Here is an 18,377-nt window from a genome sequence, read left to right as displayed (position 1 = left end):
TCTTATCTTTTAAATCTTGTCTTTAGTGTCTGTTCCTCAGAGAACCACCCCTAACACCTGCAGAGCTCTGCCATCTCCTCTCGTAGTTCTTCCCTTTCGTGATATTTATCATCACGTATCATCAATTCTTTATTTAATGTAGGCAGCATTTCAGTGTTGATCCCTCACTGGTATGTAAGCTCCCGCGTGGGGCAGGGGCTTCCTGTCCCGGACTCCAGTACCTGATGCCGTGCAATATGTACATAGTAGACCAGTGACAGATATTTCCTGAATAAAGGATGTTAAGGAGTGAGTTATTCTTACCTTGGAAGCTATTTCCTGCAGACACCTGAATTTTCCAAGCCCGACTTTTGCAGACGCTCTTCTTGGAAACCTCTTTCAAATGAAGCTGTCCTTACACTCCGAACATCAACGGCTACGGGGAACACACAACTGCAACGAATTTCTGCTTGTAATTAAATTACAGCGAATGAAATAAGTGATACGTTGATCTTTCTCCCTGCTCACATATCTGGGTCTGTGTGTTGCATACTAATTTCTGGTCTAAATCAATTAAAGTCCTTTGGAAAAAAAGGACTGTCCTTTAGAACAGAAGTAAGAGAAATGTTTGGAGAATTGCGGAAGACAGCTGGGCTCTTGAAGAGAGATTGGAAGGGGCAGAAGGGAGGGAACTTTCAGGTCCCGTAGCTCTGCTTTCACCTGATGAGTGAAATCTGGGTTTTGAGACCTTAATCAACCTGGATTGTGGAAATGGACCTCACTGTGAATCGTCTCAGTCCTTAGGAGAAGCAAATAACAAGAAAACAACAGGATCTTAGGGATTTAGTCTAAACAATGAGCATCTCTGAGCAGCCCCATGGCTAATATGGCTTTAGGGCAGCTTTCTTCTTCTCCAGCTACAGTACCAGGTGGGGATAACTGATGTTGGTAATGAGGGTCTGGAGGCCTCATAACATCTCAGACACCTGGGGATGGCTTGACTGCTTTCAGACTGCTCTTACTCAGGCAGGAAAGTAAAATCTACATTAAGATTCATAAAAATTTTACATTTTCTCTTGCGAATTGCTGTCTCAGTCATTCAAGAAATCTGTGTTCAGTTTATATAAAAGGGGACCCAGACACAGTGTCTGTCCTTGAGATCTGTGTGTGGGGAAGAAAGTAGCAAGTGCTCTAGACAAGGCATAATTATTGGTTTGGAGGTGCTGTAATAAAACATACGTCACCTGCTACTGTATATGTACATCTCTTGTGGTAGCGGGGCTTTATTGGGTTGTATCCTGATAAAAGTAGTCAAGTTAATCTACAGGAAAAAATCCTGCATGTCAAGTGAGAGCTCTCTGAAAATATTCTCACTGTCGATCACCAGTGGAAGAGGCAGGGTTCTCAGACAGGAAAGTGAACCTTGGAAAGCATTAGGTAGGAAGGATGGAGAACTCCTGTTTTTCTCAGGGCCTCCCTTGGTTCTACTTTTAAGGCCTTAAGATGTCTAGACTCACCTGTGGTAACTTACCCTGTGTCAGGTATTGGGCTAAATTTCTTTATATAGGAATCCCAGCCCTACAATGGAAGGAGTGATTATCTCCAGTTTTACAGAAAGGGAGACTGAGACTCTGAGAGAGTAGAGTTTTATAACTAGTAAAGGAGATGGTCTTGGGATCCAATACAAGGTCTGTGTGAACATACAGCTTGCACTTTTACCCATGGAGCTATGATGTATTCTGGATGGTGAGTTTGAAGCAGTGATGTGTTGATAACTGTTTAACAACTAGCTCTGAAAAATAGATAAACAATAGATAAACAAAATAGATAAACAATGCTCTGCTATTTGCTGATTTCTGTGGTGTAAATACTCCCACCATGGCTGATTTCAAGCTACCAACATGAAGGTGCTCACTGAACAGGGAGGTGGGAAGAGATATGCACAGCTGAGCCGACTAAGGCACACCTCTGAAGTCACGCACACGATCGAAACAAGCTAGAAGCTTCTACAGGGTGAAGCCTACAAGCTCCGGAGGAGAAAGCCTAGTACTGAGCTGAGTGAAGGCTTGAGAGCTAGTTTATTCACACATATTGCTCTCTTTCTTCTTTTGTTTTCCAGAAGATTTACTGAAGCTCTGAATGAACGCCTCTCCTTGCTCAGCTGTACCACAAAAAATTTAGGAAAGGGGGGAAGCCCCTCTCACCCACTCCACCAGTCTCCAGTGGTGGTGTCAGAAGACGCTTAGTGAGACATCCCCAAGGGCACAGGGAACCTTGGGTAGTAGGGCTATAGCTCTTCCTCCTCTCAGGAAAATCTTCCATTGATTATTTCAGGGAGATGGCATTTTTCCCCTAGAGAAGCTTTGAAATGTTCTCTGGGATAACTGAGCTCTAGTTCAGTTTTCCCTCATTGTCTGTGGACAGTGGTCAGGGATGCAATTCTTTCTCATGACTCCATGGATTCAGTTCATTCTTCCAGGCTTTCTGGTCAAGTCTTCTCTTTCCCATCCTCTACCTACCATTGCCTACATCAGTCACCATCTTTTCCAAACTCTTAGAGCACGTAGTGTTCGTCCAGTAAAACCAAGACTTTCTGAAGCTCCAAGCAAACGAAGGGTCCCAGAAAACAATAGTATTTTCTGGCTATCTGAGGGGTTACCATTTTTGGCATGAAAACATTATTTAAGCTAATTCTTTTGGACAGCAAACCATACTGAATAATTCTTTAATTGAAAATAATTTAACTTTATTTTCATGACATGGTGCAGAGGGAAGACCATTTGATGGAAAGATGAGAAAAGTTGTGTTTCCAGCTGAGTTCCACCACTAATGAGATGAGAGGCCTGAAAAGTCACTTTTCCTCCCTGGCCTCTGAGAAAATGGGGTTATTGGCTTAGATGTTCTTCAAGGTTCCTCCGAGGTCTTACATTCCATGATGTTCTGGTATTGCAGAGTTCCAGTAACGGGAAAGGGATGAGGCAAGTGCACTCAAGTTTCTATTAGATTTATATCTGATGATTTCTTACTAGCCACACAAATCAGTTACTACTGCTAAATCATGTTTACCATACAGATTTTAAAAAACATTCTAATTGATACTTAATTCTACTTGGTGAGCAAAATTCAAATTTTTGCACAGCAGCAGATTAGAAGTCAAAGATTTTCTTAATACTATTAAGTGGATTTTCTTCTTCATGAGTTGAGTCTGGCAAGGCTTTGATCATGGGCCTTGACAGAATGTTGGTATTTTTATGCCTTTTCGAAAGCCCCAGCTGTCTGAGACACTCTGTCCCTGTGGTCTCACAAATCTGACTTGATCACTCTGAATTTATTTCTCAGATAAAGCTACTGAGTGTGGGAGAGTTGCTTTTTCCTTTCCATGAAGGTCACCAACTTCAATTTTGTGGTTTTCTATTTATTAGTTGATGCCACTGGCATGCAAAGTTTGGCTAGGCTGTTACTCTGCTTCCAAATCCTTCCATCATCTCTGACTTTCCAATGAATTCCCATCAGAGACTGTCCCTACAGTTCTGTTTTCTCCTCAAGCTTCACCCCATCCCATCCTTCTCAGCCAAGCAAGAGGCTGTACTTTTCTTCTCCATCTCAAAGCTCTTAAAGCACACAGTGATTTTCCTTTCCTCATTCATTCATTCATTCAAAATCTCTTGAATGTTCAATCGATATGAACTGGGCGTAGGCCTTCCCCCTCGAGGTACTTCCACTCTGATGGAGGGTTAGAAGGAATAAAAAAACCAATAAATGTGTATCTTACAAGTCTTTGAACACCAGAGGAGAAGCATTTACTTTGCTTGTATGGAAGAATCAGGAAAGTTCCCCAGAGAAAGTGATCTGTGAGTCGTGTCTGAGAGGGCGAGTCAGAGTTCAATAGGAGACAATTGGGTGACCAGCACTCCAGGTGGAGGGAACAATGTGTACAAGACCATAAAGGCATGAGATAGTGTGACATGATCATAGACAGAGTGAGAGAGGGCCTAGAAAGCAGGACATGTTGGAGCCGTGTTGGGAGAGGAGTTGGAAAAGCTGGTAGGAGCTCCATCATCTGGGGGGAAGAAGTGTCTTCCCTCATCTGTGCTCCTGGCACCACTCCCTTCTCCAGCATCTTGCTTCTGAGTTCTCCTTTTCTTTGGTATCTTATCTTTCAGCTCACAGAGAGGTGCAATTCTTATCTTTCTTACAAACACACACAAACACACACACACACACCAACTTCACCCCGCTCTGCTTTAAGCTTGCATCTCATAGTCCTTATACCTAGTTTCAAGTTCTTGAGAGACCAGGTTGTCTCACTTTCTCTACTTCTTCACCTCTCATTCTCTCTACCTCATCGCAGTCTGGCTTGAGACAAAATAAGACGTGTGCTTGGGCACATCATCCAATCCTAAAGTTGTAAATCTAAAGTCTATGAGTCAAATTTTTTTCTTCACCCCACTGTGAATTTTAAGGAATGCCATTTTATTTTCTTCCTTATTTATTTGCAGCTCAGGTAGGCTCAGTTCCTCTCTGAATATGTTTTAATTTACTTAAAACAAGTCTATCCTCTTTCCCCTGCACAATTATATAAAGCCAATGGCTCCTTTAATTCCAAGGCCATGGTGTTTCCCTGTTGATGCAAAGGCTGAAACAGCGATCCATCTTCTGGGAAGGGTGGCTGGGCTGTGGCAGGGCAGCCAGAGCATGGCAGCCCGAGCATTCCCTCAGAGCTTCTTGGAAGGAGCTTGGAAATTCGCAGTGAGTCACATGACTAGCCTCAGAGTGGCCAAGTTTCCAGAAAACAGAAATCGACACATATACAGAGACATCAGCCCATATGATTACAGTCGTGTTAAACTGCAAAATGCTGAAAATGATTTATTAATGCCAGCTTAGTTGACATAGAAGAGGAGCAGAGGAGTTACATCTTAACAGAGTGTCCACTTCCTAATTCAGGTTGTCATTTCTGGCTCATGGTTTGGCAGCAAAAGACCAAAGCATTTGTCACACTAAACTGAATTGTGGAGAAAGAATAGGTTAAATGTGCACAGTACTGGCCAACAAAAGGTGAAGGAGAGATGCTACTTAAAGAAACGGGATTCAGTGTGAAGTTCCTGTCAGAAGACGTGAAGTCCTATTACACAGTCCATCTGTTGCAGTTAGGAACTACCAATAGTGGTGAAGCCAGGACAGTATCTCAGAAGCAAGAAGAACTGCAATCCTGCAGGCTGTGGAACAAAAACCACATTCACAAAAAGATAGACAAGATGAAAAGGCAGAGGGCTATGTACCAGATGAAGGAACAAGATAAAACCTCAGAAAAACAACTAAATGAAGTGGAGATAGGCAACCTTCCAGAAAAAAAATTCAGAATAATGATAGTGAAGATGATCCAGGACCTCGGAAAAAGAATGGAGGAAAAGATCGAGAAGATGCAAGAAATGATTAACAAAGACCTAGAAGAATTAAAGAACAAAGAAACAGAGACGAACAATACAATAACTGAAATGAAAACTACATTAGAAGGAATCAATAGCAGAATAACTGAGGCAGAAGAACGGATAAGTGACCTGGAAGACAGAATGCTGGAATTCACTGCTGTGAAACAGAATAAAGAGAAAAGAATGAAAAGAAATGAAGACAGCCTAAGAGACGTCTGGGACAACACTAAATGCAACAACATTTGCATCATAGGGGTCTCAGAAGGAGAAGAGAGAGAGAAAGGACCCGAGAAAATATTTGAAGAGATTATAGTCGAAAACTTCCCTAACATGGGAAAGGAAACAGCCACCCAAGTCCAGGAAGTGCAGAGAGTCCCATAGAGGATAAACCCAAGGAGAAACACGCTGAGACACATAGTAATCAAATTGGCAAAAATTAAAGACAAAGAAAAATTACTGAAAGCAGCAAGGGAAAAATGACAACATACAAGGGAACTCCCTAAGGTAAACAGCTGATTTCTCAGCAGAAACACTACAAGCCAGAAAGGAGTGGCATGATATACTTAAAGTGATGAAAGGGAAGGCCCTATAACCAAGATTACTCTACCCAGCAAGGATCTCATTCAGATTCGATGGAGAAATCAAAAGCTTTACAGACAAGGAAAAGCTAAGAGAATTCAGCACCACCAAACCAGCTCTACAACAAATGCTAAAGGAACTTTTCTAAGTGGGAAACACAAGAGAAGAAAAGGGCCTACAGAAACAAACCCAAAACAATTTAAAAAATGGTCATAGAAACATACATATCGATAATTACCTTAAACATAAATGGATTAAATGCTCCAAACAAAAGACACAGGTTTGCTGAATGGATACAAAAAGAAGACCCATATATATGCTGTCTACAAGAGACCCATTTCAGACCTAGGGACACATTCAGACTGAAAGTGAGGGGATGGAAAAAGATATTCCATGCAAATGGAAATCAAAAGAAAGCTGGAGTAGCAATACTCATATCAGATAAAATAGACCTTTTTTTTTTTTTTACATCTTTATTGGAGTATAATTGCTTTACAATGGTGTGTTAGTTTCTGCTTTATAACAAAGTGAATCAGTTATACATATACATATGTGCCCATATCTCTTCCCTCTTGTGTCTCCTTCCCACCCTCCCTATCCCACCCCTCCAGGTGGTCACAAAGCACCGAGCTGATCTCCCTGTGCTATGCAGCTGCTTCCCACTAGCTATCTACCTTACATTTGGTAGTGTATATATGTCCATGCCTCTCTCTCGCTTTGTCACAGCTTACCCTTCCCCCTCCCCAATAGACTTTAAAATAAAGAATGTTACAAGAGACAAGGAAGGACACTACATAATGATCAAGGGATCAATCCAAGAAGAAGATATAACAATTATAAATATATATGCACCCAACATAGGAGCACCTCAATATATAAGGCAACTGCTAACAGCTCTAAAAGAGGAAATCGACAGTAACACAAAAATAGTGGGGGACTTTAACACCTCACTTACACCAATGGACAGATCATCCAAAATGAAAATAAATAAGGAAATAGAAGCTTTAAATGACACAATAGACCAGAAAGGTTTAATTAATATTTATAGGACATTCCATCCCCAAACAGCAGACTACACTTTCTTCTCAAGTGCGCATGGAACATTCTCCAGGATAGATCACATCTTGGGTCACAAATCAAGCCTCAGTAAATTTAAGAAAATTGAAATCATATCAAGCATCTTTTCTGACCACAACACTATAAGATTAGAATTGAATTACAGGGGGAAAAATGTGAAAAACACAAACACATGGAGGCTAAAAAATACGTTACTAAATAACCAAGAGATCACTGAAGAAATCAAAGAGGAAATCAAAAAATACCTAGAGACAAATGACAATGAAAACAGGATGATCCAAAACCTATGAGATGCAGCAAAAACAGTTCTAAGAGGGAAGTTTATAGCTATACAAGCCTACCTCATGAAACAAGAAAAATCTCAAATAAAGAATCTAACCTTACACCTAAAGGAACTAGAGAAAGAAGAACAAACAACACCCAAAATTCGCATAAGGAAAGAAATCATAAAGATCAGAGCAGAAATAAATGAAATAGAAACAAAGAAAACGATAGCAAAGATCAATAAAACTAAAAGCTGGTTCTTTGAGAAGATAAACAAAATTGATAAACCATTAGCCAGACTCATCAAGAAAAAGAGGGAGAAGACTCAAATAAATAAAATTAGAAATGAAAAAGGAGAAGTTACAACAGACACCACAGAAATACAAAGCATCCTAAGAGACTACTATAAGCAACTCTATGCCAATAAAATGGACAACCTGGAAGAAATGGACAAATTCTTAGAAAGGTATAACCTTCCAACACTGAACCAGGAAGAAATAGAAAATATGAACAGACCAGTCACAAGTAATGAAATTGAAACTGTGATTTAAAAATCTTCCAACAAACAAAAGTCCAGGACCAGATGGCTTCACAGGTGAATTCTACCAAACATTTCGAGAAGAGCTAACACCCAACCTTCTCAAACTCTTCCAAAAAATTGCAGAGGAAGGAACACTCCCAAACTCATTCTATGAGGCCACCATCACCCTGATACCAAAACCAGACAAAGATACTACAAGAAAAGAAAGTTACAGACCAATATCACTGATGAATATAGATGCAAAAATCCTCAACAAAATACTAGCAAACAGAATTCAACAACACATTAAAAGGATCATACACCATGATCAAGTGGGATTTATCACAGGGATGCAAGGATTCTTCAATATATGCACATCAATCAATGTGATACACCATATTAACAAATTGAAGAAGAAAAACCATATGATCATCTCAATAGATGCAGAAAAAGCTTTGACAAAATTCAACACCCATTTATGATAAAAACTCTCCAGAAAGTGGGTATAGCGGGAACCTATGTCAACATAATAAAGGTCATATACGACAACCCACAGCAAACATCATTCTCAATGGTGAAAGACTGAAAACTTTTCCTCTGAGATCAGGAGCAAGACACGGATGTCCACTCTCACCACTATTATTCAACATAGTTTTGGAAGTCCTAGCCACGGCAATCAGAGAAGAAAAAGAAATAAAAGGAATCCAAATTGGAAAAGAAGAAGTAAAGCTGTCACTGTTTGCAGATGACATGATACTATACATAGATAATCCTAAAGATGCCATCAGAGAACTACTAGAGCTAATCAATGAATTTGGTAAAAGTGCAGGATACGGGCTTCCCTGGTGGCACAGTGGTTGAGAGTCCGCCTGCCGATGCAGGGGACGCGGGTTCGTGCCCCGGTCCGGGAAGATCCCACATGCCGCGGAGCGGCTGGGTCCGTGAGCCATGGCCGCTGAGCCTGCGCGTCTGGAGCCTGTTGCCCCGCAACGGGAGAGGCCACAACAGTGAGAGGCCCGAGTACCGCAAAAAAAAAAAAAAAAAAAAAAAGTGCAGGATACAAAATTAGTGCACAGAAATCTCTTGCATTCCTATACACTAATGCTGAAAAATCTGAAAGTGAAATTAAGGAAACACTCCCATTTACCATTGCAACAAAAAAGAATAAAATACCTAGGAATAAACCTACCTAGGGAGACAAAAGACCTTTATGCAGAAAACTATAAGACACTGATGAAAGAAATTAAAGATGATACCAACAGATGGAGAGATATACCATGTTCTTGGATTGAAAGAATCAATATCGTGAAAATGACTATACTACCCAATGCAATCTACAGATTCAATGTAATCCCTATCAAATTACCAATGGCATTTTTTACGGAACTAGAGCAAAAAAATCTTAATATTTGTATGGAAACACAAAAGACCCCGAATCGTGAAAGCAGTCTTGAGGGAAAAAAACGGAGCTGGACGAATCAGACTCTGTGACTTCAGAGTATACTACAAAGCTACAGTAATCAGGACAATATGGTACTGGCAGAAAAACAGAAACATAGATCAATGGAACAACATAGAAAGCCCAGAGATAAACCCACGCATCTATGGTCAACTAATCTATGACAAAGGAGGCAAGGATATACAATGGAGAAAAGACAATCTCTTCAATAAGTGGTGCTGGGAAAACTGGACAGCTACATGTAAAGAATGAAATTAGAACACTCCCTAACACCATACACAAAAATAAACTCAAAATGCATTAGAGACCTAAATGTAAGACCGGACACTGTAAAACTCTTAGAGGAAAACATAGGAAGAACACTCTTTGACATAAATCACCGCAAGATCTTTTTTGATCCACCTCCTAGAGAAATGGAAATAAAAACAAAAATAAACAAATGGGACCTAGTGAAACTTCAAAGTTTTTGCACAGCAAAGGAAACCATAAACAAGGCGAAAAGACAACCCTCAGAATGGGAGTAAATATTTGCAAACAAATCAACAGACAAAGGATTATTCTCCAAAATATATAAACAGCTCATGTAGCTCAATATTAAAAAAACAAACAACCCAATCCAAAAATGGGCAGAAGACCTGAATAGACATTTCTCCAAAGAAGACATACAGATGGCCAAGAAGCACATGAAAAGCTGCTCAGCATCATTAATTATTAGAGAAATGCAAATCAAAACTACAATGAGGTATCACCTCACACCAGTTAGAATGGGCATCATCAGAAAATCTACAAGCAACAAATGCTGGAGACGGTGCGGAGAAAAGGGAACCCTCTTGCACTGTTGGTGGAAATGTAAATTGATATAGCCACTATGGAGAACAGTATGGAGGTACCTTAAAAAACTAAAAATAGGATTACCATACAACCCAGCAATCCCTCTACTGGGCATATACCCAGAGAAAACCATAATTCAAAAAGACACATGCACCCCAATGTTCATTGCAGCACTATTTACAACAGTCAGGTCATGGAAGCAACCTAAATGTCCATCGACAGATGAATGGATAAAGAAGATGTGGTACATATATACAATGGAATATTACTCAGCCATAAAAGGGAGTGAAATTGGGTCATTTGTTGAGACATGGATGGATCTAGAGACAGTCAAACAGAGTGAAGTAAGTCAGAAAGAGAAAAACAAATATCGTATATTAGCACATATATGTGGAACCTAGAAAAATGGTACAGATGACGGGTTTGCAGGACAGAAATTGAGACACAGATGTAGAGGACAAACGTATGGACACCAAGGGGGAAAAGCAGCGGCGTGGTGGTGGTGGTGGTGTGATGAATTGGGCGATTGGGATTGACATGTATACACTGATGTGTATAAAATTGATGACTAATAAGAACTTGCTGTATAAAAAAAAGATTTAAAAAATAATAATAAATTATAGAATAGTATCTCACTTTCATTCTACTACCTGGCCAGATTTCGGAGTGCCTGAACCACCAGTTTCATTTCTCAGTTTGAATCCTGAATACGGGACTGCAGTGATCCGCCGTAGTGCTGGCATCGGGCGGTCAGGCACATTTTCTCTGGTGGACATTTGTCTGGTTCTGATGGAAAAAGGAGACAATATTAACATTAAACAACTATTACTGAGTATGAGAAAATGCTGAATGGGGCTGACTCAGACACCAGATCAACTCAGATTTTCATACATGACTATAATAGAAGGAGTAAAGTTTCTAAAGGGAGATTCAGGTTTACAGAAATGGTGGAAAGAACTTTCTAACGAAGACGTTATGTCCTGTTTTTGATCAGTCACCATCCAAAATAATGAGTGAAAAATACAATGGCAACAGGATAGGCCTAGAAGAAGAAAAACTGACAGGCGACAGATATACAGGACTGTCCTCTGAAATGCAAGATACTCTGGAGGAAAACAGCGAGAGTGCTCTGCGCAAAGCACCTTCTGGGGGACAGGAAAGAGCACAGCTCAGAAGGTGTAGCAGATGAAGCAGAGGTTGAACGAGACCCAACGAAAAAAGGAAAAGACGGTTTTATTGGCAACCTATTCTCACTAAGATGGGGTTTGTGTCAGTCATTTTGGTTGGTGCTTTTGTTGGCTGGACACTGTTTTCTCAGCAAAACACCCTATAAATAACTAATTTTGCCCTGCAAGTTTCGGCACTGGCAGCTGACAGTGTTGGGTGAATCACGGGGTTTTTCATCTGTTAGCAAATTCCTCAGACCCCAGAAGGTGTGGTTGACTAGACACCCACAGAGAAGTGGGGTGTCCAGTACTCCCAGCACCCCAGGGCGCTGCTCACACTGTACCCACTCCCTAAAATCAAGACTTGAAAACTTCTTAAGATCTGGTACATTTTCAGCTGTATTCATACATGTTAAGTGTAATATTTCACCTGACCAGACTAAGAAGTCCTTTATCACAAGGATTTGTTTGTGGAGGCTATCTGGATTTTAACCTGCACTTGATATAAGCAATAAATATTGTGGTTTTATCGACATTATTACTGAAAAGAAAATGACCTTTAAATAATGCATGTAATGTATAATGTACTGTTGATGTGGGCATCAACATTATATCTTCTTAACCACTTCAGGGCAAATATATTTTATTAGTACCTATTTAATCTTACTTTTGTAGTTAAATGTACTTTTTAAAAGCTCAATTTGAAAAAAATCTGTTACCATAAAAAAATAATAAACTGTATGTTGATTCAAAAAAAAAAAAAAGAGGTAATCCATCTTCCTTTATCCTCACTCAGAGAAGAAGTGTGCCGTGATGGGCACTCAGCAGAAAACAGAATCTGGGCAGCCACGTTTAGCCTGTTTATGAGTGGAAGAGGAAAATTGCTCTGTAGAGAGATGTGCAGAGGGAAGAGGGAATGGCCCCAAAGAGAGGGGTCTCAATGATGGGTGGGTCTGTGACCTGGTTTGGAGGGGGTGGGTCCAGTTCCTGGAACCAAGTCTTCCCGGGACCTGTCAGCACTTCCTGCCTGTGAATTCATGTTGACATTTCCCTCCAAAAAACTCACCTTTTGCTTAACGTTGTTCAGGGAAGTTCTGTTTCTTAAAACCAAAACCTTTTAAAGGGACTGATGGAACCCAATTCACATTCAGGTCTCTCTGATCTTCAGATTTGTGGTTTCTTCATGTCCAGTGGTTTGCCCAAGAGAGCAGAGATTCAAGTGCTGCATTGAATTAAAGCAGAGTCTGACATACTTTCCATTTTGTCCCTCTAGGATCCTGGCCTAGAACTGAATATCATAACTTAGGACAGGCTTTTAATGTGCCTGGGGCTCTTTTTCATCATAAATGGTTGGCTGTTACTGCCCTACAGAACTGTTAATGATGTCAGGGGTTTTGGATATTTCCGTGGAAGTTACACTTTCATAGATCATGGATATTCATTCATTCAAGATTAATCTAATGTTTTTATTTGACAGAACTGTGTTTTGCGTTGGGGATGCAGAAAAAAATGAAATACAATCCCTAACCCAAAGGACTCTCGGACTTTTAGAGGATAGATAAAAGTTAATAAAAATGCTCTTCTTACCGGTGATGAAACTGAACTGAGGCCTAGAATAGAAGATGTGATTTAATCAAAGACTTAATGATAATCTCTTTGTTCTTTCCATGCTGAATATATATCCTGTTTGGATGCTAAATTATTCTAAATCTTTTGGCCCAATTGGAGTGGTAGTGGTGGAAAATTGGAGGCTTGCATTATTGACTTCAAAGAGAATGTGGATCCAGCATTCTTGCAAATTATGTAAGTATTAAGATTGCCAGGCATTAAGCCTACTTTTGGAAATAAATAATTGAGTTTTATTTATTTTATTTATTTATTTGACACAAGGTCATTCTACTTAGTGAAAATGAAATAAATAGATGCAAAATACTTTCAAAATTGCCTAACCAGTTGATTTCTGGTAAGAGTGAAATACAATAACTAGGTCAACAAAAACATGGTATCAATCTTTGGGAGGCCACCTGAGGCTACTGTACTTGTTATCCTGAACTCATTGATTTTTATAAAGTCTAGGCAAATATATTGCAAAATGGAAGCAAACTGTCAGCTGAAAGGGGGTGAGACACCAGAGGGATGACTTGAAAGTCCTGATACTAGCTAGGCTGGTTAGTAGATGGCCAGGGGTAAAAGACAGACAGGAAGAAGGCATTTTGAAAGTCTATGAGCTTTGTTGTTGGATGACATGATGAAACCGGTGGCAGGGCTACCTATGCCTTAGATATTGGAAGGGCTGTCTTGAGGCGCTCAATCTAGGTAGAGAAATGAACTTGGCCTTGAGAGGAGGCAAGGTCAAGGTGGCAAGAGTAGCTGATTGTGTCAAACTGAAGGAGGCAATGAGCAGGTGTGCATTCTGTAGGAAAATGAGCAATAAAGTTAGTGATGTCAAGAGCTGCTCATGGAATTATTCAGGGCTGAGTCTGGGGATAGAGTATGCATCAGGTAGGTTGGCCTTAAAAAGTCTCCCTGGGCGACTTCCCTGGTGGTCCAGTGGATAAGACTCTGCACTCCCAATGCAGGGGGCCTGGGTTTGATCTCTGGTCGGGGAACTAGATCCTGCATGTATGCCGCAACCAAGAGTCTACATGCTGCAACGAAGATCCCTCGTGCCACAACTAAGACCCGGTGCAGCCAAAATAACTAACTAAATAAATAAAAGTTAAAAAAAAAAAAGAAGTCTCCCTGGGCTGACACCAGGCAAGAAGCCAAAGATGCAGTACTTGAGAAGGTTTTTTTTTTTTTTTTGCAGTATGCGGCCTCTCACTGTTGTGGCCTTTCCCATTACGGAGCACAGGCTCCGGACGCGCAGGCTCAGCGGCCATGGCTCACGGGCCCAGCCGCTCCGCGGTATGTGGGATCTTCCCAGACCGGGGCACGAACCCGTGTCCCCTGCATCGGCAGGCGGACTCTCAACCACTGCGCCACCAGGGAAGCGCCCAGTTTTACTTTTATTTTATTGATGTTGATCTGGATTGATTCTTCCTGTGTATATTTTATAATAAACTTTGAAGTAGCTGTTAGTTTTTGTTATTGTCATTTGTTTTGCTCTTGAAAAACTTTATTCATTATTGTTGCTTCCACTTTTTTCCCTCTTTGGCCCTTATAGTTATTAAATTCAATTTTCCGAGATAAAATTTTTTAGATGTGAAATTAGCAAGAAGATTGGATCCTTTTGCTAGTTTTACTGAGTGCAGTTTTACCTTTGACAGTTTTATTTTTTCTTGTTGTTGATTATTTCTTCAAAACGGATTTTTTTCCCCCTCAGGTCATTTGTTTTCTTTTTGCATTTTATAGCGTGCCCAGTAATACATGATTCTTCAGTTAGTTTTTGCCTATAACAGATTGTAGCCTGTAGAGTTTTCATGGTTGTCAGTTTCATTGCTGTGTTTTGTGGTAATTCCATCAGTAATACTTATCATGAATTGGAAAAAACAGGTACCAAAAATTTGTATTGTTTTCTTGACGTAAAGCGAGGAATATGCAAAAGGCAAAGGCATAAGATTTGAGTGTGCAGTGGGTTAAATTATTGTGTTATTGTACATAGCCAGGAGTTTGGATTCTATAGGCAGTGCTCTTTCTTTTCAACCTCAGATATCTCCAGGATACCTGGTAGTTTTTTCTTTCCTCCAGGAGGGTTTGGGGCTATCAGGCCAAGGATCAGGACTTTTGCCCAACAAGGCTGCTGATGGTGAGAAGCAGAGTTCACTCTGAATTTGTGTGTAAAGGTTGGAAAACACCATGTAAATGAAACAGCCCCCCAGGCCCTACTTATCTTTGTCAGGGGGACAAGCCGTTCCTTTCCTGGCCTTGGCTTCCAAGGTCCCCAGGCTGCCTTGGGGCTGGGCCTTTCATGCTCCTCTGGATCCAGCCAAGTTCCTCCAGGCTTGGAAAGGCTCCAGGCCTCTCTCCAGTTCCCCTACAGAACAAAGCCTCCCTGTAGGCCTGCTTGTCTGAATTCCAGGGGCCACATGTCAATGAAAGCACTTGGAAGTCACAGTCAGTTGTCTCCCTACCACCTCTAACTCTTGCGTTAGGTTCAATCCAGGCCATGGTTGTTATGACCACAATGTCCATTGGGATTTTCATTATTCATAAGACCATAGAAACGTGGCTAAGAACTAGACAAAACAAAATAAAAACAACCATGAACTTTCAGTCAATTTTTATCATGAACGGAGCATAAAATTTCATGATTCTTGGCTTGGCATTCTCTGGAGATAAGGGATTCCATGACCTTGTCTGGAGTTGACCCTCCCTGTGTATATGTTTACTGGATCCTACTCAGCTAAAGCCCATGTAGAACACTCTCACTGATGCCCCACATGATCAGCCTGAGGACGATGGATAGCCAATATTTATTGTAAAGCAAAGCATTTTTTTCCCTTCCCATTATTTACGGAAGCATGATATTTAATATGTTGATTAGAAAAAAAAATCAACAGAAATCTATTGGCTGTGACTGTTTCACAATCTGTTTTCTGAAACTTTTGATATTTCTTTCCAACATGCTCTCAACCTATTTCTCATGTTAGCACAAGCTCTCTTGCTCTGTGTGTGGATTTAATCCTTAGTACTCCCTTTCAAATACTGATGCTTGTCTTAACCTTAGCTACAACTCAGATTATCCCACTGGGTTCTGGGTGTGGGATGGTTCCTGGTTAAGACCTCTCATAGTCTGTTTGGCTCCTGGAACCCTTTGAATGCCATGGCTGCTGTCAGGTTTGCCCCAGACTTTAAAAGAGAACCAGAGAGAATGGGAAGGATGTTTACTACTTACCCATCTCTCTGCTTTTCACTAACGATTCTCTGGTTTTGCCTTCAGGCGTAAGTAGGTGATTATTTTTCTGAATTCCACAACCCCCTGGAGAACTGGAGATGGGCTTTGGGGCAGATCTGGCTTTTCAGCTTGTGTCTTTTTTACTAGATCTGTGATATTGGGCATGTTACTCTGAGTTTCTATTCTCTCATCCTTAAAAAAATTGTTCATGTAGATAAAGACAAATGCAGGTGTGAGTGCCTGGCAAACAGTAGGGGCTCAGGAAGAATTAGTTAGCCTGAAGTCCCTGAATGCATTTGATGTGACCTGTCTTTGCTTCCCATGGGCGTACTTGATTCTGGGGTTGCTTTGAGCCTAGAATAGTGATGCTGGTGCTGACTGTAAATTGAATTCTTCTGTCCAGACACAGGTCCTGAAGGGAGATGGGATATGCACTATAGGCCACACTGAACCTCTCTTTAGAAACTTGAGTGAGTCGTCTGGGTTTCTTAAATGTTCTACCTTACTTTCTTTCTGCCTCTGCAAAGGAAATGTGTGGGGATTTATATAATGCATGCAGGCTCTTTGAGGGCAGAGACATCGTGAAGGAAAAGAGCTGGCTTTATGTCTGGCTCTGTCACTTTCTAACAGCGTGACCCTGGGTAAGGGTAAGACTTTGCCTGAGTTTGTTTTCTCACCTGCAAAATGGGCATAAATCAGGGTAAGGTCCAGGTTTTGTGGAGGCTAAAACTTATATAGTTTGGGGGCCATGTTTAAGAAAAAGAACACAAAACTGTGAATACAAAATTAGTTATAAAATTTATATTTACTATGAGGAAAGAAATCACCATAAACCATAAAAAGTAAAGGGCTTCTGTGGAGCAACTAAGGCCGTGCACCACAACCACTGAGGCTGCTCTCTAGAGCTTGCAAGCCACAACTACTGAGCCCACATGCCACCCACAACTACTGAAGCCCGTGTGCCTAGAGCCTGTGCTCCGCAACCAGAGTAGCCACCACAATGAGAAGCCCGTGCGCCGCAGTGAAGCGTAGCCCCGCTCTAAAGCCTGTGCTCAGCAACGAAGACCCGACGCAGCCAAAAATAAATTAATTAAAATAAATAAATTTATTTTTAAAAAAGTATAAAATACCGTAAACATTAGATAATTTAGAAAACTAATATTTATTATTATTTAACTACATGGCATACTTCAATATTACTCTTTTTGCTTACCTTTTTGGCTAATTACTGTCTGATTACCTTTCTATAAAACAATGATTTTCTAGGGCTTCCCTGGTGGCGCAGTGGTTGGGAGTCCGCCTGCCGATGCAGGGGACGCGGGTTCGTGCCCCGGTCTGGGAAGATCCCACGTGCCGCGGAGCGGCTGGGCCCGTGAGCCATGGCCGCTGGGCCTGCGCGTCCGGAGCCTGTGTTCCACCATGGGGGAGGCCACAACAGTGAGAGGCCCGCATACCGCAAAAAAAAAAAAAAAAAAAAAAAAAAAACAATGATTTTCTAATATCTTTGTCTATAGAGAGGATAGAAAGATACTGTATTCTTTCCTTTGGCATGCTGATCAAAATTTTTATTTCATTGCTAAGAGTACTAAGAGTTTTCTTTAGTTCCACCTATATTGTTTAAATTTTTAGAGTTGTCAATTTGGGACAACTTCTATCAAGTTCAAAAAGATATGTGTATATAAGTTGTATTTAAGTGTTCTTGTATAGTACTTATATTAAACTCTGTGAAATGACAGTGTTCTTTAATCAGTTTGTCCTTGTCAACGTGGCAATCAGCAAAAATGTTTCAATGCATTTATATGATTCCCTCCTCTTCATTAACTGGATTATCAAATAATGCAAGAACCTATTTATTGCTTCTATTTGGAATTTATCTCTTCTCTTTCAAGATTAACTACATTTGTTTGTTATCTGAATTTTCTTTTTTATTACAATAGCATTTCAATGTCACAACAATTTCTGTTGATTTCATAGCTCAGATATGAATTTATTTGAATCTCCTCTCAGTTCTTTAGTAAATTGGTGATCTGCTTTGATCCTACAACCTCAGCGAGTTATTGGAGAGATTTACATCAGGTGATATAAGTGAAGAGGCTTTGTGAATGGCAAAATGTTATGTTCTTATAAATTAATATATTTCTCTCCTCTTCCCCAACTCCCCCCACCACTTGCCCCTCACACCCCCTGGACTTGTAGAGTTTCAGGCCCTCACACAGTGAGTGCCCAGTGAAGA

General features: G+C 40.6%; 1 pseudogene; it reads left to right on the top strand.

Moving 5' to 3' along the window:
* Nucleotides 1–4,674: 4,674 nt before the first annotated feature.
* Nucleotides 4,675–11,398, top strand: LOC136126918 (tyrosine-protein phosphatase non-receptor type 2-like; annotated as a pseudogene).
* Nucleotides 11,399–18,377: the final 6,979 nt, after the last annotated feature.

Source organism: Phocoena phocoena, chromosome 8 (genome assembly GCF_963924675.1).
Source record: "Phocoena phocoena chromosome 8, mPhoPho1.1, whole genome shotgun sequence".
NCBI lineage: Eukaryota > Metazoa > Chordata > Mammalia > Artiodactyla > Phocoenidae > Phocoena > Phocoena phocoena.
Note: the sequence above shows the minus strand (reverse complement) of the source record. Positions and strands in the feature narration are given on the sequence as shown.